We start from the raw sequence: 26927 nt of genomic DNA, 5'->3' as shown, positions 1-26927 counted from the left end.
TAAAAATACATAGATATGTATATATCCGTACACATGAATTTAAAATACTTTTTAAGGAAAAATATTTTAGAAGCAATCACAATTCAGGACTGTGGGGGGAATGCTACATCAAGTATGAGGTTTAAAGCAATTTTTTATTATTTTATAGGTGAAGAAACTAAGCCGCAAAAGGCTTAAATCCCTTGCCCGATCATTTCCGGTCATATTCAGTATAGCAATTATCAATCTGATTGTGATTAATCTGTTTATAAATCTCTTCACCCTGTTAGATGACTGAATGGTTGTGCAGTTAAAATAACGGATAACGTTTGGACTTAGAACCCCAGAATTTGTGTTTCTCAGCTCTGGGCTTACTATTTGCCATGCCATCACACTCTAATGTGTATAGCTAATGGACCTTGTAAACTTACTTCCCTTCAGCACATAACAACATTAAACCACCTTTTTGTTTTTAAGATGGAATTTGATAAAAAGTTTTATTTATTTATTTGAGTACAGGTGACACATAATGTTACAACAGTTTTAGGTCAACAACAGTGACTCGACTTCTCTCTACCTTATGCTATGCTTACCACAATTGTAGTTACTGTCATCATGCAATACTAACACAATACCATGGACTATTCTGTTAATAATCCCGTGATTATTCATTCCACAACCAGAAGTCTGTATCTCCCATTCCCCTTCACCCATTTAGCCCATCCCCAGAGCCCCCTTCCCTCTGGTAGCCATCAGTTTGTTCAGGTCTGATTCTGCTTACAAAATTTTATTTTTATTGATTGAATTGCATGCACCCATTTGGCTTAAATTGTCTTGTCAGATACCCGTTAGCTTCATAACCAACTTATCTTCATTTATCAGTGAATCCTAACACCACATAGTGGGCTTTTCTTGAGGGACTCTCAGTCCAGTCTTTTCATTTTTTTTTAAAGTTTATTTATTTTGAGAGAGAGCATGGGGCGTGGGTGGCATGGGGAAGGGGCAGAGAGAGAGGAGAAAGAGACAGAATCCCAAGCAGGCTCTGTGCTGTCAGTGTAGAGCCCGACATGGGGCTTGATCTCACAACTGTGAGATCATGACCTGAGCTGAAATCAAGGGTTAGATGTTTAACCGACCAAGCCACCCAGGTGCCCCAAGTCTTTTCATTTTTTAATTCTCTTTTCTGACCAGTGACACAACCTGTCCTACTTCTCTTATTTCTTTGCTCCTTTTCCATTTTCTTGTGGAGTTCCTTAGCTTCCTCCACCTCTTAACTGTGGATTCTAGCCTTTTCTGTCTGCTCTTTTCTTCTGTTCTTTCCCAAGTAATCTTTACCTCCACATTTTAAACTACAACCAATGCAGACAACTTCAAATCTACCCCTAGTTCTGACTTCTCTCCTGAGTTTTAATTTTTTTTTTAAATATTTTATTTTATACTTTAGAGAGAGAGAGAGGGAGAGAGTGCACACGAGAGCAAGCACAAGCAAGGGAGGCACAGAGAGACGGAGACAGAATCTGAAGCAGGCTCCCAGAGCTGTCAGCACAGAATGAGCAGTGAGATCATGACCTCAGCCAAAGTCGGATGCTTAACCCACTGAGCCACCCAGGCGCCCCTGCCTCCTGAGTTTTAGACACACACTTCAAATCACTTGTTAGATATCTCCATCTATCCTACCAAAATCTCTAATATAACTTAGTGAGAAAAAGGAACTTACTATAAAAGTTTAATAAGAAAAACTATATCTCAGGGTGCCTGGCTGGCTCAGTTGGTAGAGCATGCAATCTCTGGGTTGTAGGTTCAAGCCCAGGTTGAGTGTAGACATTACTTAAAAGTAAATAAAATCTTTTTTTAAAAAGCACTTGAAAAAATAAAGAAAAATTATATGTCACACATAGAACTCAGTTTAACAAATGGAAATATATTTTAGAAAAAGACAATATAGAAGCCCCTGTTTTCACTAAGATGTAGTACTGGAAAATGTAACTATAATTGGGGTTACATTTCTGTCCAAGGCTCCAGCATCATATAAACTATAGCTATAGATTTATAAAACCACAGAATTTTAGAAATAAAAGGGACTTGAGAAGTCATTTAACTCAGCGCCTCTATTTAGCAAATGAGAAAAAGGAGATGCCCATGATCCTGCAGTTAACTAGCAACGCTGTAAATACAGAACCTGGGCCTCCTGGTGTCTGGGCCATATAGTTCTTTCCACTAAACCCTTGACTGTCGAATCTGGAGTCTGAGGAGTGTGCTAGTGGCTCCATCAGCACAGAGAGAATGCCCACAAACTGTATCTATTCACATAACGGGCTTCCAGAGAACACATGGCTTGATGTATGCTGTCACACTTCAATAAACATTGTCATGTAATAAATGCAAATGCAGCACTATAAATCTCTATCATCTGAAAAGGTAAAATCATTTTACTCATTCAAAATTACAAATAAAGTAAAATTTATAAATTACAAATTCACGAAAAATCCAACATATAGCTAAAATGCTGGAGATAATAAATATTAAAATGAAAATACTGGGGCGCCTGGCTGGCTCAGGCAGTACAGCATGTGACTCTTGATCTCAGCGTCGTGCGTTCAGGCCCCGCGGTGGGCATGGAGCTTACTTAAAAAATAAAAAAATGAAAAAAATGAAAAAGAACATATTTAATCAGCAATCACTTTAGTTAACTTTTTAAAATATCAAAGACTTTTGAGGTATAGGTACACAGAAACACATTTTAGAAAGTGTTCAGGAACGTGTAAATTAATCAGATTATTTTTTTAAAATGTTCTTTGTTTTTCAAAGAAACCCATGGAAACGTAATTCTTCATTAATATAGGTCCCTCTCCAGCTGCTCTTCAACTTACACTTTAAGCTGAAGCAGCAATTCAAACCATTTGTAGTTTGCTAAAACATGGCATGCAGTTTCACTCACACTGTTCTCCATGCCTGTCATTCACGCTCTCGTCTACCTGTTTGACTTTCAAAACCCAGATCTCGTCTCATTTAGGAAGACTTCCTTGTTTCTTGCCTCTCTCCAAGGCAGAATTAATGTCATTCATTTAAATGACTTACTGACCCCATTATAAATATCAGACTTTGTTGGTATTGGATACACAGAGCTAAGCCAAAAACAGTTCCTGCTCATATGGGCCTTATACTCTGCTAATGCTTGTACTAGATACCACATTTTTGTTACCAGTTTGTCATAATGAATTAAAATTACACGTTCCCTTGTCTGCTTGATGTCGATGATCCTACTGGGCAGGGCCTTCTTCATCTATCTATAGAATCATATTCTCTTAGCATTTCACTCTCAATCCCCGACATTCAGAGTATACTCACTCAAAGCCTTGGTGTTGCAGGGGTGAGAGGGATAAAATATTTCATTCTTGGAATTAAGGTTGAAAAGGGATAGTGGTAAGGCTAGATGATTTCAGGAGCATAAACCCTTAAAGCAGAAACCGTTCAACATACAAAGACAAAACTAAAATAGATGTTTATTTTGTAGAATCAAATGAACTGTATATAACCACAGTGGTAAAATGCTATGCTTTAGACAAACAAACTTGACACTGCTTACAATTCAGGCACATATAATCCAAATGCTGGCCAAGTTTGACACCTAGCATGATGCATAAAATTTTAGAAATTTAAATTCAAACAGTTTTATTTATTGATGGTTATTAATATCCAAATAAAACCTATTAGGTAAATAAATCACACAAAGAATTAGGCCTAAACAGAAATAATGCATAATGCCAACTATTCTTCTAAGTTTCTGAATATTAACCTTCATCATATATTAAACCTGTCAAATTAGGATCAAAAGGTTCCTTCGTACAAGAGACTAATAAATTATTTTACTTCCTTAAAAACAAAAAGAATACTTCAAAATCTCTGGCTGAAAAGCATGGACAATGGTAAATACTTCAAGACAAGCAGAACACCAATTTCTGAAATACAGACTTTGCTCTTTATTCTTTTAAGGAAGATGCTATTAGGAGATTTCTTTAATGAGCAGACAGAAGTAGTATTACATTTCCTATACAGACAGAATAAAAAACACTTCTTTTCTATGGGATAGTATTACAGCTAAAGTGTTCTATTCCATTTAAGCGGTACTGAAAGGTATTTAATAGATCGAATGATCCAAATTATTCAAGACCATACAGAATAGGTTACACTGCCAATCTTACGACAGCCTTCAGAAGTCATCTACAGCTGATATTCATTAAGGGTGTGTGTGTGTGTGTGTGTGTGTGTGTGTGTGTGTGTGTGTGTGTGTGTAGTTATAATAAGTACTTAGGATTGGGTTTATAAATTAGATGTGGGTTTTCCCTTATACACAGTTTTCAAAAATATTATATTTTATACTTCTATTTACTGATATCAAAAACCTCACATACTTAGAAAATTACTTTAGGTAACTTAAGTAAAGCAAATGCAAGAACTTCACTGAAGAATTAATTAATCATAGTCGTGAATAAGAATGTCACATGATCATGACAAGAATTCTTTTAGGGTATAATCATCATATTCAACTAAAGATGCCACATTGAATTTTAAACCTTCTTTAAGGACTGCCTGTATCTCTCTTGATGGTTCATTTGGTCTCTAGTGGTTTCCAACAGATTCAGAAGCAACTGTTGGCTCTTATTGCCAGATTTTGTGGAATCTGAAAAAAACAAGGATCAGGTCTGTATCAAACCCTAGGTTGTTTGAGACTTGAGTTCTCTAAGTGTACTCAGCAGCCCCTTGGGTAAACTGCCAGAAAACACTATGTTGAATTCTGATGAATTTTTAATAGGCTTTTCTAGCTAATGGCTCTCTGAAGAATTAGAAAGGCTTCTAGAGTGTATTTTGTCATATCTTGAGCCCAGATCTGCTACTTTTATTTATAAATATAACAGGAGAATATAAAATAAATCTTGTATTCTCAAAACCTTTATCATAGCAAATAATAAAGATTTGCATTGTTAAACTTCTTTGCAATGTTACAATGATTATTTAGCCAACATCTGATGTTTCAGGTCCTCATTTTCCCTCATTCATAGATTTAAAAATCAAAGCAAAACCTTTAAAAAAATTAAAGGAGATAAAAATAAATCAGAGAACTTAAATCTTTTCTAGAAATAAAATTGACTAAAAATATTTTCTCATTTCTTGGAGTCTGTTAATTAGCCTTTAGGTCCATATATGTAACAATCTTTTTAATTTCGTGAGCTTTTTTTTTTTTTTTAAGTTTATTTATTTTAAGAGAGGGAGAATGCAGAAGCAGAGAGACAGAATCCCAAGCAGGCCCCACGCTGTCAGCTGTCGGCACAGAGCCCAGCACAGGGCTCGATCCCTCGAACGGTGAGATATGACCTCAGTCGAAATCAAGAGTCACATGCTTAACAGATGAGCTACCCAGGCGCCCCTTTCCTAAGCTCTTATTTGCTGGGGACACAAAGAGGACACAAAGAGTTCAGTTCACACAGTCAATATACACAACTGACTTAACATAGTGTGATGAGGCTAATATGGAGTTATATTTAAGGCACAGTGACAACCCCCAGCCTCAAAAAAGAGTGACCCTTGCTGAATGGTGTGTGAGGATTATCAGAAGTAAGTATCAAGTAAAACACACTTGAACCGGTGCACAGAGAACGAAGGTGTTAAGGGCAGCACATATGTTACTAAAAAAGCTAGCATATAAAAAATTACAGAGGCCAAGAAAAAATGTGAGGACAGCTAAGCCTGGAAAGGGCAGGCTTGTGTGGAATGCTAAGAAGTGGGGAAGTAACCAGGGAAGTAGAAAATAATTGAAAGGTTTTAAGCAAGACATTGACATAATTAGATCCCTTTGCTTAAGAATCTTTCTGGTATCAGTATTAAGAATGAGTTAAAGGAAGATGAGGTTGAAGGAAGCAAAACTAATTGGACGGATGCTGTAAGGTCTGGAAAAAGAAACCATGGATGCCTGAACAGAGGGAGAAACCGTGGGAGGTGGGAAAGTGAGGAGGTGTGTTTGGATAACTATTTTGGAGGAGAATGGGGGCAACAATCAGAACCACTAAATTAACCAGGATAGGAAATATTAGAATAGGATAATATTTTGCAGAAAAGAGAAGAAATTCAGTTTAACACCTCAATTTAAGGTTTTTGTATTACATGTAGTGAAACAAAACTGAAACTGTTTTTTTTTTTAAGTGGTTTTGAAATTTTTATTGTATTTTATTTTTTTGGTTGTGGAGAATTATTTACCCAAACAGTGTTTCAAATACTCAAGTAGCAAAACAACCTAACTACTGGGTATTTACCATAGAGATATATTTACTTATTAACTTACTAGCTGTCATAACTACAGGAAGTAAAGAGGACTTATTTAAAGAATATTTACAAATAACTTAGTCCCAATTTCCAAGATTCTTCCCCTTTACTAATGTTAGATGAAAATGGTTACAATAAATTGACTGAAATAAGTAAAAATTATTTAAGACTACTTATCACATATTTTGTCGTGTGAGCAAAAATAAACAAAATATCTGAGAACCTGTGAACACTGTAGAAGAAGCTTTAGACCACTACTATGGCCAAAAATATGCATATACAAAAATAATAAAGATAACTTAAATTGTAATGTAATTAAATTTTAAAAATGAAAGCAATGAAAAAAATGATACAGCTAACATACAGCAAAAACTTTAAATTATAGTAAATATTGTTACTAAAAAATTCTATCTCATATTATATGAAGAAATTTCCAACTATAGTAGGAGATATGCACAGAATTTTTAAAACACATACACATTTAACTCTTAATTCAATCTAAATTGTAAATGAAAATATAAGCCTGGGATGTCTTATTGTACCAGAAAGCAAGGAAGCTCTCAGATGAATGGGCCATAACAAACAAAACAAAACGTAACAAAACAACACAGGAATCTCATGAAAAGGCAAAGGGCTACCTCAAAAACCAAATCAGCTGCAACTAACTGAAACACACTGAATCTGTGCTTGCTTCAAGCAGCATATATACCAAAAATCGAAATGATACAAAGAAGATTAGCATGGCCCCCGCACGAGGATGACATGCAAATTCGTGAAATACATTGAATCTACAAAAACCAATGAGGTCAAAATGAGGTTTCAAAAAATACCAAATTGGAAACAAGTGGGGCACCAAGTCTTTATCCTGAAAGAATTAATACACATCCTTCTTTTCCTGTCTGAACTATACTATACTCTGGGATAAACCAAACAACTGGCATTGATGAATTGTTCCTTATAGAAGGATTCCAGGTAACAAATGTAAAAGGAACAGAGTTAGAAAACCACCCATTTGCGACTTGAACAACATAAATTCAGACACTAATTACCAACAGATGAAAGAAACCACTACATAAAGAGATGATCTTTTTAAGTAGGGCTCAGGCTGTTACCTCCTGAATCCCCTGATCAATCTTAGTTAACGTCACTAAAATTGGGGCCAGACTTGATGCAGTGTGAAGCCACAGCACCACCTGTGAAGTATTCTTGCCAAAAAAGCTAAAAATAAATCTAATCAAGCTTCTAAAGCTGACTTCCATTTATAGCAACTATGACAGATATAAGAAAAGTTAGATATTACCCCAAGGAAATAAACAGAGAACTCCAAAATGTTGAACATCTTGCAGGACAACTGATTCAGTTCCTGCAATAAGTCAACTGGAAGAGGAGGATCTGTATATTAAAGAAATTTAAGAGACATAACAACTACATTTAATATGAAGACCTTGATTCCAATAAACCAACTGCAAAACTGACACTTTTCAGACACATGAACAAATTTGAATTTTGACTGGTATTATTAGATGGCACCAACAAACTGCTGTTAATTTTGATAACTGTGATAGTGGCATTGAAGTTATGTAAGGGAAAAATGACCTCTGGTGAACTCAACTTGCTTTCAAATACTTCGGAGAAAAATAAAAAGGTAGATGAAGTAAATGTGACAAAATCCAGATACCTCTTAACTCTAGGTAATGAGCACATGAATATTCATTCTGTCTACTTTGTGTACATTTAAATTTTTTCATTTAAATATGGCTGAGTTCGAGCCCTGCACTGGGCTGCCTCTCTGCTGTCAGTGTGGAGCCTGCTTGGGTTCCTTGGTCTCCCTCTCTCTGCTCCTCCCCCACTTGCATGCATGTTCCCTCTCTCCCTCTCTCTCTCTCCCTCTCTCTCAAAAGTAAACATTTAAAAAAAAAAGACTCTTTAAAAACACTGGAATGGGACATAAAAATATTGCACATCGCCTACAGAGACTATCAACAATGCAAATCCACCCCACTCCAACTATTCCCTTTGCCATGGTCTGGGGACGGGCCCCAAGGTCTGCGTTTTTAACAATACCTCAGGAGTGTCTCAGGAGATCCTTTTTTTTTTTTTTTTTAATATTTATTTATTTTTGAGAGAGACAAGAGACAGAATGCTAGTGGGTTAGGAGCAGACAGAGAGGGAGACACAGAATCCGAAGTAGGCTCCAGGCTCTGAGCTGTCAGCACAGAGCCCGACATGGGGCTCGAACTCATGAGCTGTGAGATCATGACCTGAGCTGGAGTTGGACGCTCAACCAACTGAGCCACCCAGGCGCCCCTGTCTCAGGCGATTCTTGCAAGTGGTCCTGAAATCACACTTCGAGAAATATTAACATAGAAGAACGAACTCCTAGGGGCACCTGGGTGGTTCAGTGCATTAAGGGTATGACTCCTGATTTTAGCTTAGGCCATGATCTCACGGTTCATGAGTTTGAGCCTGACACGTGGGGCCTGTTTGGATTCTCTCTCTCTCTCTCTCTCTCTCTGCCCTCCCCCACTCACGCTCTCGCTCTCCCTCTCATGTCCTAAATATATCTGGACCAGTTAAGGGGGGATTGATGATAGAAGATCTACAACCTGAGCTGACTTTTGAAAACTGAATGAAAATCGTCTGAGTGAATCAAAGAGAAGGGCAATCTAGAAGGAATACTACAGGTAAACACAAAGAGATATGAGAGTATGTATTGCAGGTTAGGAAATGTCAAGCAGTTTTGTATGATTAGAATATTAGGAAGCATGGGGAGGTGGTAAGAACTGAGGTGGGCAAGAGATAGAAAATAAAAGATTTCTGTAGGCCATGCTAAAAAAAATTAAACTACACTTAATATATTTGGTGTTAAGGGAAATTTTATTCTACATTCTAAACAATTCAGTTATGGGACTTTGGAAACAAACCATAGTGCCTTGAGGACTATTTTTGTCTTAAAAAGGGTCTTGGTAAAAAGACCTTTTTGTAAAAAGACAAGATATCACTATCACAAGGTTACCTTCAACTAGGTTCCCTACCCTGTCCACTACCTAAAATGAGGCTTAAAAATAGGCACTAAAGTCAAATGTTCTTAAGTAGAATGACAAAAATAAAACAATATGCCCACGTTACCATTATGTACCTAAAGTATGTGCCTATGTACATACTATGAAATACATGTATTTCCTAGTTCAGTCCACTGAGAGGACCTAAAGGTACATATACCTTAGTAACAATGAGCACATCCAGTGCCCTGGTCCTGGTTTCCAACACCATTCTCCAAAAGAGAAAGCAGGGTTTCTTGGCAACATGCCTGATTCTAGGTCAGAGAAGGGAATAAACAAATTGAGCCTAAAGCATGCTGTAGTGCTAGAAAGTAAAGAAGTGTTGGGGCGCCTGGGTGTCTCAGTCGGTTGAGTGTCCGACTTCAGCTCAGGTCACGATCTCATGGTTTGTGAGTTCTAGCCCCGCGTCGGGCTCTGTGCTGACAGCTCAGAGCCTGGAGCCTGCTTCTGAGTCTGCGTCTCCCTCTCTCTCTGTCCCTCCCCCACTCATACTCTGTCTCTCTCTGTCTCAGAAATAAACATTAAAAAAAAAAAAATTAAAAAAAAAAGAAGTGCTCAAAAAACAAAAGGGTAGGGTATGTAAAAAAAAAAATCATAGGGGGGAGTGGGAGGAGCAGAAAAGAATGAAAGGGAAAGTAATACAGAAGCCAACATTAAAGAGCTCCCAATGGTTAAAGCTAGAACAATTTGAGCAAGAAAATAAGTAATATAGTACTGGATTATAACCCAAACCCAAAGTACAAAATAAACAAACATCTATGCGGCCATACTGATACAGATAGATATATGAAACATAAATATGTATTTATGTTCTAAATAGAGATTGTCTCTTTCCATATATATATATATATATATATATATATATATATATATATATATATGGAACACACACACACACACACACCTATAAAATTACGCCCTCCCCTACATTTTCCATATTCTTCTGAAGCAAGTTAGGGGAGGGGTACTTAATACTGTTCTCTACAGTTATAGTCCATTTCCATAGAATATGTAAAAGAAGGGGGAGAGGGAGAAACTTTATAATGGATACAGTTAACAAACACTACCCTGGCCAAGTGATCAAGGTTACGTCAAAAATGAGAAGTCATATTTATAACACATGCCTTTGATATCGTTTGGGGAAAAATAGCACTTGACCTCTGTAGTTTTCCTACCAAAAACCTATGACCTCAGTCTAACCATGAGAAAAACAATGGACAAATCCAAATTGAGGTGTATACTGCAAAAAACCTGACCAGTACTTCTCAAAGTCATCAAGAACAAGGAAAGTCTGAGAAACTGTCTTAGACCAGAGGAGGCTAGGGAGGCAAGATGACTAAATGTAATGTGGTATCCTGGGTGGGATCCTAAAGTTGTAAAAAGGACACTGGGGCATACGGGCAAAATGTGAATAAGATATGAAATTCAGTAAATAATAACGTACAAATAATGTTGATTTCTTAGTTGTGACATACGTACTACAGTGACATATGGCATTAATAAGGGGAAATTAGGTAAGGGGTATACAGGAATTTTCTGTATTATGTTCGCAACTTTTCTGTAAATATAAAATTATTCTAAAGTAAAAGGTTTACTTTTAAATGTGGGTTGTGGCTGAAGCAGTATTACAAGGAAACTTAAAGCCTTAAATGTTTATATTAGAAGTAAAGAAAGAATGAAAATGAATGGGCTAAGCATCCAAATTAAGAAAATGGGGGTGGGGAGAGAAAGATATATTAAAACAGTACTTCCCAAAGGAAAGAAATAAAAAGTAATAATAAATAATAAATAAAAAACAGAGAGCTCTCTGGCCCCCTCACACCATGTGAGGATGCAGACAAAAAATAGCTATCTATGCACCAGGTTACAGGTCCTTACCAGTAACCAAATCTGCCAGTGCCTTGATTTTTGGAGTCCCCAACCCCCAGAACTGTGAGAAATACTTTCTGTTGTTTATAAGCCACACAGTCGATGGTATTCTGTTATGGAAACTGAATGGACTAAGATAGAAAACCATCTAAAAAAAAAATCAAAGATGGATCAAGTACATAATTGTGATGAACAAAACATTTAGAAACCTTTAAAAAAAGCATAGAAGAGGGGCGCCTGGGTGGCTTAGTTGGTTGAGCGTCCAACTCTTGAATTTGGCTCAGGTCATGATTTCAGGGTCATGGGGAGAGCCCCGAGTTGGGCTCTGTTCTAAGTGTGGAGCCTGCTTAAGATTTTATCTCCTTCTGCCCCTCTCTGCTGCTTATGCTCTCTCCTGCCACCAGCCCCAAAAAGTATAGAAGAATATCTTTATAACTTGAGGTAGGAATGAACTTCTTTGAAAAGACACAAAAAGTACAAAACAAAGAAAAATCATAATTCAATTTCTTAAATTAAGAACTACTACTTTGCGGTGCCTGGGTGGCTCAGTTAGTCAAGGACACAACTGCTGACTTTGGCTTCGGTCATGATTTCACAGTTTGTGAGATCAAGCCCTGTGTTGGGCTCGGCTCTGACAGTGTGGAGCCTGCTTGGGATTCTCTCTCTTTTCTCTCTGTCCCTCCCCTGTGTTCTCACTCTCTCTCTCTCTCTCTCTCTCTCTCTCTCTCTCTCACTCACACACACACACACACACACACACACACACACACACACACACACAGTCTCTCTCTCTCTCAAAAATAAATGTTAAAAAAAAATGTACTGCTTCATCAAACACAAAAAGTACAAAGCTAAGTGACACACTGGGCAAAAATAAATGAAGCACATATAATCTACAAAGGATAAATATCCAGGATAAATAAAGAACTATTAAGTATTAATGAAAACACCTCATTTTTTTAAATGGGGGAAAGACATGTACAAGCATTTCATAGAAGAGGAAACACAATTGCCCCATAAATAATACAGAGGTGCTCAGCCTCAACCTTATAAGTATTCAAGTCAAAACAAGTTAAAACTATGAATTATAATTTCAGGTCTTACTATTCTGACAAAAATTTAAGAGTCTGAGAATATCAAGTGTTAGTGAAGAGATGAAGAAATGGGAATTTTCATTTACTACTGGTGGAAATATAAAGCAACATGACCTTTTTGGAATAAAGTTTGAGAATAGCTAGTAAAGCCAAATATCTATGTGTGTGTGTGTGTGTGTGTGTGTGTGTGTGTGTGTGTACGTGTGAGCACACTTTATGATCTAGCAATTCCACTTCTAAGTATAATATAGAACTCTTTTAATTTTTTAAAAATGTTCACTTATTTTTGAGAGAGAGAGAGGCAGAGAGACAGGGAAACTGAGAATTTCAAGCAGGCTCTGTGTCATCAGCTCAGACCCCGACACAGGGCTCAAACCCATGAACTGCAAGATCATGACCTGAGCCAAAATCAAGAATCAGAGGTCCAGCCAACTGAGCCACTCAGACACCCCTGAATCTTTTATTAAAAACATTCATTAAACTCTCTCCATAAAGAATACTCTGCTAGGTTATATTAAAAAGGGTATAGAAAATGATACCTAGTTAAGAGTTAATAGTAAAGCTGAAGAAAGGAAACACAAACACATACAATCATAAAATCTAAGTGTTGGAAAGAAAGAGCCAGAAGTGACTCTGTAACCTAAATTCCCCACCTAAAGAGAATGTCTTACAAAATAGCTTGAAAATACAATGCATCACATCAAAAAGTTGAAAAAACTGACAAATTAAAGTACTAAGAATAAACAAGTCTTGGACTAATTAAGTACAGGTGCCTGGTTTCTTTGCCTTGTTACACACTATTAGCATCTTATCATATTTTCAACCCAAGTCAGGGTATAAAGATGCTGAACAGGGATATTTTCTCAAATCTGAGTTTGAAATTTTCACCCAGAACCATCCTATTTCTAATTTTAATGTTTAATCCAGGGAGAAAAGTTAACCCGCCTTAATTTAACTAATATCATGAACTGTTCAATTTATTCCATTTTGTTATTTATATCTAATATGTAATGTAAATCAAACTTGAAATAAGGACTTAAGCCCTCAGCTATTACGTAGCCAGGAACAGGATAGTTAGGTATTTTACAAAACTTGTCCAAAATCTCAGTTCATATGGGAAAATAGAAATATGATTCAAGCTGCAGGAAGAGGAGAAATAAAATAAACACTACTATATAAACATCAGAGTTAAGACTATAGACCACATTAGCCTGATAGAATGTTTTAGTTCTTGTAATGCCCTTCCCCTTGCATTTCTTTCATCTGTGCAACAAATATTTTGAGCAGCCCATATACTCGGCGGTGTGGTAGGCATTTGGGAATAGCATAACAAAGTTCTAGTCCTCACAGAACTTACATTCCTTGCTTTAGGTTGTGTTAGTTTGTCTTGTGTTACTTTGTCTTTTCCCTCATTTTCTTTTACATTTTTGGCAAAGAAATATGAGATCTATGTTATGAAAGAAGAAAGAATAAAGAAAGTATTTTTTTTTAAGTTTGTTTATCTTGAGAGAGACAGAGACACCACAAGCAGGGGAGGGGCAGATAGAGAGAGGGAGAGAGGGAGAATCCCAAGCAGGCTCTGCACTGCCAGGGCAGAGCCCGACATGGAGCTCAAACCCCCGAAGCCGCTAGATCATGACCTGAGCCAAAACCAAGAGCCAGACGCTGAGCCACCCAGGCACCCCAAAAAAGAATATTTAAGAAAAGGTATCTTAATGCAATAATCAAATTTTACTCTAAATTTACCAAAGAATGTCTGGAAATCAAGCTAGGTCTTAAAGCTCAAGAACGAGGTTAAGGCCAAAGACAAGGATCTGGAATTCACCCAATCACTCACAGGAAATAGTACAAAGTAGAGGTGGATAAAATCTCCCAGCCCAAGGTAGACCATAGGCAGTGAAAGACAGGATGAAATCTTGGTAGCACCTACATCCAAGCAGCAAGCAGATGGACATGAGGCAAAACAAAAACCACTGTCTATCAGCTTTAAACACAGCAAAACTCAAACAGAATATATTTTGAAAAGGCCAACCAATGAACAATTATTATCACATAAGTGGTGACCTCTTAGAGAATATGAATCGAGTAGCAGGAGCAGAATCCAAATGGCAACTCAAATGGAACTCAACCAAATGAAACTCAATTGGAAGGCCATAGAGGAGTACATGGGAGGAGAAAGAGGGGCAGGGGGACCCCAAATTCAGACTGCTCTTAGGGGAATGTTAGCAAAGAAAGAAAGAAGAGACACAACTGTAGAAGTCTTGAAAAGGGATGCAGAACATGGAGGGTAAAGGAAATACTAGCCCAATTGTGAGTAAAAAATTTATTACTCGTTATTTCACGCCCTTTATAGGAACACATTTTACCTCTGTTGATAAAGGCTTAAGAGAAATTACTGACACATGTGTGTGGTTCACTTCACATTCAACACCCATGAGGCAGACTAGCATACTGCCTGACACATCCACTCATTCAGGAAATATTTCTTGAGAGCCCGCTATGTTTCAGATATAATACCAGGCACTGGGAATACAATGAAAAGACAGCTCTGCCTGTATTCATGCGGTTTACAAATTAGCGAAAGAGAAAAATATGAAACAATTATTAAAACTGTATGAAGAAAACAGTTTTATGGACAGGAATAATCTAATTTAGATTAAAAAAATTTTTTTTACGTTTATTTATTTATTTTTTTGGGAGACAGAGCACAAGTGGGGAGGGCAGAGACAGCAGGAGAGAGAATCTGAAGTAGGCTCCAGGCTCTGAGCTGTCAGCACAGAGCCTGATGTGGGGCTCAGACTCACAAACTGTGAGATCATGACCTGAGCCGAAGTCGGATGCTTAACCAACTGAGCCATCCAGGCACCCCAAATTTAGATTTGGAGATCAGGGGCATCCTCTCTGATCAAGTAATATATATATATATATATATATATATATATATATATATATATATATATATATATATATATAATGTTTATTTTTGAGAGACAGAGAGACAGTGTGAGCATGGGAGGGGCAGAGAGAGAGGGAGACACAGAATCCGAAGCGGGCTCCAGGCTCTGAGATATCAGCACAGAGCCCAATGTGGGGCTCGAACTCACAAACTGTGAGATCATGACCTGAGCTGAAGTCAGACACTTAACTGACTGAGCCACCAAGGCGCCCCCTGATCAAGTAATATTTAAGCGGAGATCTAAAGGATGAGTGTGGGCTTCCCAGAACACACTTACCTCCATGCCTTCTCATGCTTGTCCTCTGCCTTGACTGTCCTTCTCCCCTTAACCTTGCCGACTGAAACCCTAATGATCCTTTTGTGACCCTGTTATCATATCAATTCACTTGATCTCCCAATCAGAATTAACTGAGGCCTTCTCCAAGTTATTATACCTTTTTTTGGTTAATAGTTCAACACTGATGTATACTATAGTTGTTTCCCTCAATGAACTGAAAGCTCTTGGAGAGGACGGACTGTGTCTTTTTCATGAATTGCCTACAACGCATACTTACTGACACACCATATATATCTAATGGATGTCCCATGACTTGCTTTTATTTCTAATAAAGGTTTAGTGGTTAATGAGTATGTTTTCCTTCTTTCTGTTCCTAACCAAATTGGATATTACACATGTAATAAAATGACTAGGGATAAATATGACTGGGAACACAGACTGGGAACTATACTGAAATCAGACATTTTGTTTGAGGATAATGGTTTAGAATCCATTTGGGAAGAAAGTAGAAATAAACAGTAGATTGAGAAAAGCGATGGAAAAGTGTGCAAAAGCTGAAAGGGTATTGAACTGCCAGCTAGGACAAGTGGGACCACTATGCCTGCCTGTCCCCTCCCCAGTTTCCAGTTTTCCTACCCACCTCCAGCAGTTGCAACAAAAGGAACAGGTCCCTGGTCATGATAGAGTTAAGAGGTCCCAGAATTACCTTCCCACTTCAAATAATTTATAAAACCAAATATATGAACCAAATATTTTCAGACATTTGGGAAACAGGCAGCTCAAAACTACAGTGCCGAAAGAGAAGAAAAACAAATGAGGTGAGCCCTATAATTGTTCAGCTTCTGCCTGGAGGCAGCGTTCAGGTCACTGAGCAGGAAGAGTGTGGAACAAAAACTCAAAAGAAGCCTAGCAATCTCAGAGAAAGAAATAGGAATCATGCACGTCAAGGTGGCTAGAATATGTGCAGTAGGGTACTAGGATGGAGGGGACTGCCCAAGATGGAGGAAGCTCCAGAGATTGCAGAGTACCCTTAATTCTATGGCTGAATACTGATATGCATATGTGAGAAAAAGTGCCCCTAGGCCACGAAAGAACCACCAGAAGACAGTTGACAAAACAACTCCTGGAGCTCACACAGAACTGGGATTTGTTCATGCTCCCATCAGCCAGACTGGAAAGATTTCTTAATAGTACACAGGGTATCAGGCAAAGTGCTCAGGAAAATACGGTCTCAGTAGTAAAACTAAAGTCTGCTTTGGAACTGCTCTAACAAAGCTTAAAGCAAGTCTCAGAAAGACTAAACTTATCCCAGATAACTTAATTACTTGTCAGAACAAAATACACTATTCATAGAAACATAACAAAATCCAGTACTCAACAATGTAAAATTCACAATTCCTGACAACCAATAAAAAATTACCAGCGTGTAAAGAAGCAGGAAAAAATAACCCAAAAGCAAAAGAGAAGTTAACCAATTGAAACAAACCTAGAAAATGGCAAAGATGATGGAATTAGCAGACAAAGAAATTAAAATAGCTGGTATAAGGCCACAAACCAAGTCTCCACAAATTCAAAAATAATCAGTCACACACACCATGCATCTTTTTTGACCACGACACTCTGAAACTAGAAATCAACCACAAAAAAAATCTGGAAAAAGCAAAAATACATGGAGATAAAATAACATGCTACTATACAATGAATAGGTCAACCAAAAAGTCATAGAAGAAATCAAATGAAAATGGGAACAAATGAAAATGAAAACACAACGCTCCAAAATCGCCAGTATGCAGCAAAAGTGGATCTGAGAAGGAAGTTTACAGTAGTCTAGGCCTACCTCAAGAAGAAAAATCTCAAATAAACAAATTAGCCTTACACCTAAAGGAACTGGAAAAAGAACAAATCCCCAAGACAGTAAAAGGAAGGAACATGGAAGTAATGAAAAGGGTGAGAAAAGAAATAAATGACATAGAAACTAAAAAAACAATAAACAGATCAATGAAACCAGAAGATGGTTCTTTGAAAAGATCAAAAACATTGATAAACCTCTAGCCAGACTCAAAAAAAAAAAAGAAAAAAAGAAGAAAGAAGGAAAAGAAAGAAAGAAAGAAGAAAAAGAGGACCCAAATAAATAAAATCACTAATGAAAGAGGGAGAAATAACCAACACCATAGAAATACAAACAACCATGAAAGACTATTATGAAATATTCTACCAAACATTTAAAGAATTAATACCTATTCTCAAACTATTCCAAAAATAGGAAAGTAAGGAAAACTTCCAAATGCATTCTAGGCGGCCAATATCACCCTGATACCAAAACCAGATAATGACACCACACACACAAAAAAAGGAACCCACAGGCCAATATGTCTCATGAATACAGATGCAAAAATTCTCAACAAAATATTAGCAAACCAAATCCAATAAAACATTAAAGAAATCATAGACCATGATCATATGGGATTTATTCCCAGGATGCAAGGATGGTTCAATATTTGCAAAATAATCAATGCAATACATCGCCAAAAAGAGAAAGGATAAAAACCATATGATCATTTCAATAGATACAGAAAAAAAGATTTGACAAAGTACAACATCCATTCATGATAAAAACTTTCTGCAAAGTAGGTCTAGAGGGAAAATACCTCAACATAATAAAGGCCTCATATGAAAACATCATGCTCACTGGTTAAAAACTTAGAGCTTTTTTTCCCTAAGGTCAGGAACAAGGTAAGTGTGTCCATTCTCACCACTTTTATTCAACACAGTACTAGAAGTCCTAGCTGCAGCAATTTGACAACATAAAGAAATAAAAGGCAACCAAATTGGTAAGGAAGAAGTAAAACTCAATTTGCAGATGACATGACACTATATATAGAAAACCCTAAAGATGGCACCAAAAAAAACTACTAGAACTGATAAATGAATTCAGTAAAGCAAGAGGATACAAAATCACTGTACAGAAATCTGTTGTATTCCTATACACTAATAACGTGTAATTAAGAAAACAATTCCATTTACAATTGCACAAAACCAATGAAATACCTAGGAATAAACGTAACCAAAGAGGTGAAAGACCTGTACCCTGAAAACTATAAAACACTGATGAAAGAAATTCAAAACACAAAGAAACAATAAGACATTCCACATCCATAGGCTGGAAAAACAGAAATTGTTAAAATGTCTATCTTACTCAAAGCATACAGATTTAATGCAATCCTTCTCAAAATACCAACAGCATTTTTCACAGAAGTAGAACAAACAATCCTAAAATTTGTATGGAGCCACAAAAGACTTTCAATGGCCAAAGCAATCTTGAAAAGAAAACAAACAGGGGCACCTGGGTGGCTCAGTCAGTTGAGCATCCAACTTCAGCTTAGGCCATGATGTCGCAGTTCATGGGTTCGAGCTCCACTTCGGGCTCTGTACTGACAGCTCAGAGCCTGCTTTGGATTCTATGTCTCCCTTTCTCGCTTCCCCTCCTCCACTTGTGCGCTCTCTCTCTCTCTCTTGAAAATAAACATTTTTAAAAAGTTTTTAAAAAAAGAAAAAAAAAACTACAGGTATCACAATTCCAAGTTTCAAGTTGTATTACAAGGCTGTAGTAATCAAAACAGTATGGTACTGGCACAAGAATAGACACAGAGATGCACAGAATAGAGTAGAAAGCCCAGACATAAATCTACAATTACATGGTCAACTCCTCTTCAACAAAGGAGTAATGAATATACAATGGGCAAAAGACAGTCTCTTCAACAAATGGTATTGGGCAAACTGGACAACTACATGCAAAAGAATATAACTGGACCATTTTCTTGCACCATACACAAAAATAATACAAAATGGATTAAAGACCTAAATGTGAGACCTGAAACCATAAAAATCCTTGAAGAGAGCACAGGCAATAATTTCTCTGTCATTGGCCATAGCAACATTTTTCTAGATATGTCTCCTATGGCAAGGGAAACAAAAGCAAAAAGAAACTACTGGAACTGCATCAAAATAAACAGCTTTTGCACAGTGAAGGAAACAATCAACAAAATAAGAAGGCAACCTATTGAATGGGAGATGATATTTGCAAATGACATAGCTGATAAAGGGTTAGTACTCAAAAAAAATTAAATTAAAAAAAGATATATATATAATCTACAACTCAACACCAAAAAACAAATAATCCAATTAAAAAGTGGGGCACCTGGTGGCTCAGTCGGTTAAGCGTCCGACTTCAGCTCAGGCCATGAACTTGCAGTGGGTGGGTTCAAGCCCCATGTTGGGCTATGCGTGGACAGCTCATAGCCTGAAGCCTGCTTCAGATTCTGTGTCTCCCTCTCTCTCTTTGCCCCTTTCCCACTTGTGCACTCTTTCAAGAATACATACAATAAAATAAAAAAAAGAAAAAATGGACCATAGACATTTCTCCAAAAATGACATTGAGATGACCAATAGACACTGAAAATAGACAATGAAAAGATGCTCAACGCACACACGTCATCAGGGAAACACAAATCAAAACTACAATAAGAGATACCATCTCACACCTGTCAGAACGGCTAAAATCAAAAGCATAAAAAACAAGAAGGGGGGTGAGAATGTGGAGAAAAAGCAACCTTCCTACACTGTTGGTAGGAATGCAAACTGGTGTAGCACTGTGGAAAACAGTATGGAGGTTCCTCTAAAAGATAAAAATAGAACTACTGTATGATCCAGCAATTGCAGTACTTGGTATTTGTCCAAAATATACAAAAATACTAATTAAAAGGATACACGCACCCCTGTGTTTACTGCAGCATTATTCACAATAGCCAAACTATGGAAGCAGCCCGAGTGTCCATCGATAGACGAATGGATAAAGAAGATGTAGTATATATACACAATGGAACATGATTCAGCCGTTTTTTTAACGTTTACTTATTTTGAGAGAGAGAGAGTGCAGGGAGGAGCAGAGGGAGAGGGAAAGAATCTCAAGCAGGCTCTGTGCTGTCAGTGTGGAGCCCAACATGGGGCTCAACCTCATGACCATGAGACCATGACCTGAGCCAAGATGAAGAGTGGGATGCTTAACTGACTGAGCCGCCCAGGCGCCCCTCAGCCATTTTTAAAAAAGAATGAAATCTTGAACTGGCAACAACATGGATAGAGCTAGAGAGTATAATGCTAAGTGAAGTTAGTCAGAAAAAAGACAAATACTGGGGCACCTGGGTGGCTCAGTCAGTTAAGAGTCCAACTTCGGCTCAGGTCATGATCTCGCGGTTTGTGAGCTCAAGCCCCACATCAGGCTCTGTGGTGACAGCTTAGAGCTTTGGATTCTGCATCTCCCTCTCTCTCTGCCCCTCCACCACTCGCGCTCTGTCTCTCAATAAAAAAAAATAAAACATTAAAAAAAAAAGACAAATACCACATGATTTCACTCATATGTGGAATTTTTTTAAAGTTTATTTTTATTTATTTTGAGTGAGATACAGAGAGCAGGCGGGAGAGAGGCAGAGAGAAAGGGAGACAGAATACCAAGCAGGCTCCACACACTGTCAGCACAGAACCTGATGAAGGGCTCGAACTCACAAACCGTGAAATCATGACCTGAGCCAAAATCAAGAGTCAGACGCTTAACTGACTGAGTCACCCAGGTGCCCAACTCAAATGTAGAATTTAAGAAACAAATGAGCAAAGTAAGAAGAAGAAAAAAAAAAGAGAAACAAAGAAACAGACTCTTAACTACAGAGAACAAACTGATGGTTACCAGAGGGGCAGTGGAGGGTGGGGAATGGGTGAAATAGGGGATGGGGATTAAAGAGTACACTTGTCATGATGAAACATAAATAAATACAGCTAATATAAATATACCCTATATACTTAATAATGTAAAGGAAAAATATGAACATGCTATGGAAAAAGATACAAAGGATATTTAAGTAAAACTTCTAGAGATAAAATTATATTATCTGAAAGTGAAGACAGAGCCGACTGGATATTGCAAAAGAAAATATAAGGGAACTTAGAGTCATAGCAAGAGAAACTCTCCAAAATGAAGCATAGATAGGGGGAAAAAGACTGAAAAAAAATGATGAGCCTCCATGACCTGTGGGAGCAATATTAAGCAGTCTAACATATATGTAACTGGAGTCGCAGCAATGGAGACAGAAAATAATTTTTAAGAAGCAGCAGCTCCACTTTTGGGGGCTGTGTCTGTGCTCCGGAACAGCACTTTCTCAAGCACCTCAACAAAGTAGTTGGCTGTCTGTGTATTAATAAGAACCACAAGGATGGTTTGCTATGGACCATTCATATTTCTAGTTTTTACTCTGTGTAATGACTAAAACCTTGACTTATGTTTAGTCTAAGTAAGTCCCTTTTCTTATATTTATCAACGGGGGAGGGGTAATAACATTAAAAAAAGAAAGGAAAAAGTTATTTTCTACCTCGACCTGGACTCAAATATTTATTGAAGCTCTGCTCTGTAGCCAGACATTATTCTAAATGTCAGAGATCCAACATTAAACAAAATATATCAATCCTTGCTCACACTGAGCTTTTATTTTAGTAAGAAAAGGGCTCCAGCCATGTGCCCTTTCAAAAATAGGATCTTATTTTGAACCTCAATCCACTGAAATGAGACATCAAGTATATGTAAGTAAAAAGGAAACTACAGATGTAACTACAATACATATGAGAGTCTTTTTTAGTACATCTAAGCTTTTCTATGAATTGAATGTCTAATTACTCAAAGTACAAAAAACACTCTACTTACACACAACTAATGAATGTATCATGTAAGCACATAACTGGTGGTTAATCCAGAAATCATCTCTTCCCCCAACAGAGCCAGGCCTGTATCCTATCTACACTATTGTAACTATCATGTCACCTGTTAATTCCACTCCTTCTTGCATTCTCTTCCAGAAGCCACTGTCCCTACCCATATTAGGATAAATCAGAGGAACAAGAGTTCACAGAGTACTTATGAAATGAATGGATGAATCACATTGCTAAATTCTATATAGTATTAGCTATATCATTATGAGTTAAACATGCTTTGCAGGACACTGTTGTTGTTGGGCTGAATTGTGTCCTAAAAATGCATATGTTGAAGGCCTAATTCCCAGTACTTCAGAATGTGACTATATTTGGTGATAGGATCTTTAGAGGTAATTAAGTTAAAAATGAGGTCATTAGGGTAGGCCCAAATCCAATCTGACTGGTGTTCTTATAACAAAAGGAAATCTGGACACATATATACAGAGAGGAGAGACCATGGGAAGACACAGGGAGAAGATGGCCATCTACAAGCAAGGAGAGAGGCCTCAGAAGAAATCAACCCTGCCAAAACCTTGATCTCAGACTTACAGCCTCCAGAGTTATAATGAAGTAAATTTCTGTTGAGACACCCAATTTGTTAATGGCAGCCCTGGCAGACTAATACAACCATGTATCCGTTAAAAAGAACTAGAGCTATGCCATTTGACAGACTTCCACAAGGTATTTTTAAGACAAAAATTAAAAGTACAGGGAATGGGGGGCGCCTGGGTGGCTCAGTCGGTTAAGCGTCCAACTTCAGCTCAGGTCATGATCTCACAGCTCGTGAGTTCAAGCCCCGCATCGGACTCTGTGCTGACGGCTTGGAGCCTGGAGCCTGCTTCAGATCCTGTGTCTCCCTTGTTCACTGCCCCTCCCCTGCTCATGCTCTTTCTCTCTCTCCCAAAAATAAACAAACATTAAAAACAAAAAAAGTACAGGGAATGCTCAAAAACCCATGTACACATGTGTGTATGTACCATATATTATAAATATATATTGTAGATGACATTGACAATATGGACAAATATAAGCTAGGTTATTAACATGGGTTAGAGGATTCTGGCAGGGATATGGATGGAAAGGACAAAAAAAGGGAGAAAAATGAACCAATCACCCTCTCCCCATCCCCCCAGAAAACTATACTGAAAATAATTGTGCCATATTTATGCATTTTTGTAACATTTTATGTATGTGTGTAGATATAAAGTAAAATATAAATTTAATTAATTTTTTTCATTTTATTTAGTGTTCATTTAAATAAAAATTTTCATGATTGCTTTTCTGCTGTGTGTACATTAGCCATGGGAAAGACAGTATTTGAAGTCATTTCCCACAGAAAATAACTATACAAGTCAAAATCCAAACGTGTCAAGTGCCAAGTTCATATCATCTTGCATTTGTTTTGCTTTAAAAACAATAAGTATGACTTTCCAAAACAAATTTTTTATTGCTTTTTGTGATAACAGAGTTCCCACCAATAAAACAAAAAACGATTTGAGAAAGCCATCTGATGGTTTTTTAGTTCTTCAAGCATTTTTTTTTTCAAGCATTTTCTTAATCTTCATACTCAAGAGCCTTCCAAATGTGACAGAAAGCCCTTATCAGTGGTGTCCTGACACAAGTAGGAGCTCTTTATAAAATTCCCAGTTTTTCCCCACAGTGCTCCCATACACCGTCTCCTATCTGAAGTCTGAATCCCATTCAAAGAGACGTCTTTAAAGCTGGAGTAACCATTCATAATACATGTGTATCTATTGTCTATTTTTTGGTAGTTTTCCTAAAAATACCAACAGATAACAGTTTGTGACTTGAACATTGTTTTAGTAAGATTCACAACTAATTGCCCCTAACTTCTAAGTGTAATATAATATTCTAATATCTAGTGAATCAAAGGCATAGAAGCAGAGGGAAAAGCTTTTTCAAATGCAAACTTTCCCAAATAGATCAGGTTCCTTGACATATAATCACTAACAGAGCAAATTGGTTTACTAGATGAATTAAATAGATTTCTTTGCATTTATAGATACTTCCACTTCGAGAAGGTAAAATAGTCAATGTCATCTGTGAATTCCACTTATAAATGTTATCCATTTTCAGACTTTGAGTAAAAGAGGTTATATCCCAAATAAGATACATGCACACAGGCATGTGTTCACCACATATTGTGTGAGATACTAGGATACAAAATAGACACAGTCCCTGCCCTCACAGAGCTTAGAAATACAGAAGGAGAACAAGACATTAAACAGATCATCACAAAAACAACTACGTAAGAGGCAAAATAGTAAAGAGGGTAAGCGTGGGCTAAACCATCCAGTTTCAAATTTTGGTTCTTTCAATGATCAGGGTGTAACCCCAAGCAAATCACTTAACCCCTCCTATAATATTATGTACCAGTTCACAGTCAGTGTTTAGTAAACGTTAGCTGTAGCTACTGCTGTTGTTCTTTTTAAAACAAAGGATGCCATGAGACTTAAATAGGAGCCTACGTTAACCTAGGGTTCTGGAAAGGAGGAGTAAGGCTGAAACTTGAAGGGTGAAGAGTAGAATTTAGGTGAAAAGTGGACGAATGAAGTGACAGGGTAAAGGGAACAGCATGAACAGACACAAAAGGGAGAGTAAAGGAGCTAACATTAGAGATGGTTTGGTAGGGCCCAGATCACTGGCCAGATGCACCAGATGCAGATGCATTTACTAAAATAAAGAATACTGTAAGAAGAACAGATGTTTTACTACAGGGGAAGGGGAACAAGGAGATTAAGAGTTTAGTTCTGGACTTCATTATGCTTGAGATATCTTTGAGACATGAAGTTAGCAAATGATCAGTTTCATGTACAGGTAAACAAGTCTGGAATTGTATTTTTAATAATTTCAATCATACAATGCCTCTATCCTATCAAAACAGCAAGAAGTGGTTAGATATTAAATGACCATAAAATAATAATGCCACAGGAAACCAGATGAAACTTTTTTTTTTCTCCTAGACATCCCATACTACTGAGAAGAAACTGGAAGTATTTCAATGTTTTGAAGACCATAACCCCGAAGGGGTGCTGTTCCCCAATCAATTCCATGATGGTAGACAGACTACAGAGGGTATGTATAAAACAGGAATGTTAGAAGTGGCTTTCCCCTCCAATTTTGCACTATTCTAGAATGTGGCTGAATGTCCCTGGAAAAGAGCAGAATCGACTGACTCCTCGGCTCAACTGTGACAAATACATTCTTCAAAGGGAAGCTCAGAAAGAACAGTCGTATTTGGGGTGCCTGGGCGGCTCACCCAGTTGAGCATCCGACTCTTGATTTCAGGTCGTAGGATCAAGCCCTACCTCAGACTCCACACTGAGTGTGGAGACTGCTTGGGATTCTCTTTCTTCCTCTTTCCCTCTCCACTCCCCACCCCTCACTCACTCACTCACTCACTCTCTCTCTCTCTCTCAAAAAAAAAAAAAAAAGTCACATTTAAGAAAAGCATACTAGGCACAAATGGTTGGTTGTAGAGATCATTTTGATTCAAAAGAAAACAGTGTCACAGAATGACAGGTTTGCTTCAGATTTCCTGACAACTGACATTAATTAGCATCTATTAAGTATCACATATTTATACTTCATAAAAATACTTCCTTAAATAGAATCAGTGTAACTCAGTTTTGTAAATATTAAGCATTGCCAACATGGCAAAAATAATATGGCTGTCAAATCATAAAGTCTTGTCTGCAAAATAAAGTGTTATGATTTGTTTAACAAGTTCACACTTTTCAATCACAAAACAATTAAATCCATGGGATCTTTGTAATAACAAACAAGATCTGCTATTTTCTTGGAGATTGCCAATACAGGAAATAACAGTTGTCAGAATGCGTATCTTGGAGGTCTGACCTTACCTGTATGTGTGATCTTAGGCAAGACATTAAATTTCCTAAAATCTCAAGTTTCTCACCTGAAAATGGCAATATCATTACCCATCTCCTCAGGATACCGTAATGATCAAATAAAATCATATTATCCGAAAGCACCTTAAAAAATACAATGCCGGGGCGCCTGGGTGGCTCAGTCAGTTAAGCGTCTGACTTCAGCTCAGGTCATGATCTCGCGGTCTGTGAGTTCGAGCCCCGCGTCAGGCTCTGGGCTGATGGCTCGGAGCCTGGAGCCTGTTTCAGATTCTGTGTCTCCCTCTCTCTCTGACCCTCCCCCGTTCATACTCTGTCTCTGTCTCAAAAATAAACGTTAAAAAAATTATTTTTAAAAATACAATGCTAAATGCTTATGAGTAGTCATTATTCATATCACCACATGCAGCGAGGTACAAATTTTAACAACTGAACATAAAAACCATAGATGAAGATTATATGTACTTGAATTCACCATCAATCTGCTAGTTTCTCTTTAAAAATATATACTAACAGGGCCACCTGGGTGACTCAGTCAGTTGAGCATCCCAAATATAATCCCAAATATTAGTGATTCTTAACCTAAACTATGCATAACAATTATCTGAAAAAAAAAATTTTTTTTAAATGCAGCCTTCTGAGTCTCATCCCCAGAGACTGTGGTTCAGTATGCCTGGGGTGAAGCCA

The 26927-nt window shown here is 37.5% G+C and overlaps 1 protein-coding gene and 1 non-coding gene across 4 annotated transcripts in view; one reads left to right on the top strand and one right to left on the bottom strand.

Moving 5' to 3' along the window:
- The window catches only part of SOS1 (SOS Ras/Rac guanine nucleotide exchange factor 1), a 148637-nt gene that overhangs the window by 79046 nt on the left and 42664 nt on the right, over nt 1-26927 (bottom strand). The gene's annotated exons all lie outside the window — the stretch shown is intronic.
- Nucleotides 6985-7089, top strand: LOC128773719 (U6 spliceosomal RNA). The gene has a single exon (XR_008418153.1). It is a non-coding gene; the product is annotated as a U6 spliceosomal RNA (small nuclear RNA).

The sequence above is a fragment of the Panthera pardus genome, unplaced genomic scaffold (assembly GCF_024362965.1).
Source record: "Panthera pardus isolate Hobbes unplaced genomic scaffold, ASM2436296v1 HiC_scaffold_26, whole genome shotgun sequence".
NCBI lineage: Eukaryota > Metazoa > Chordata > Mammalia > Carnivora > Felidae > Panthera > Panthera pardus.
The sequence above is the reverse complement of the archived record's forward strand: the minus strand, read 5'-3'. Positions and strand labels throughout refer to the sequence as shown.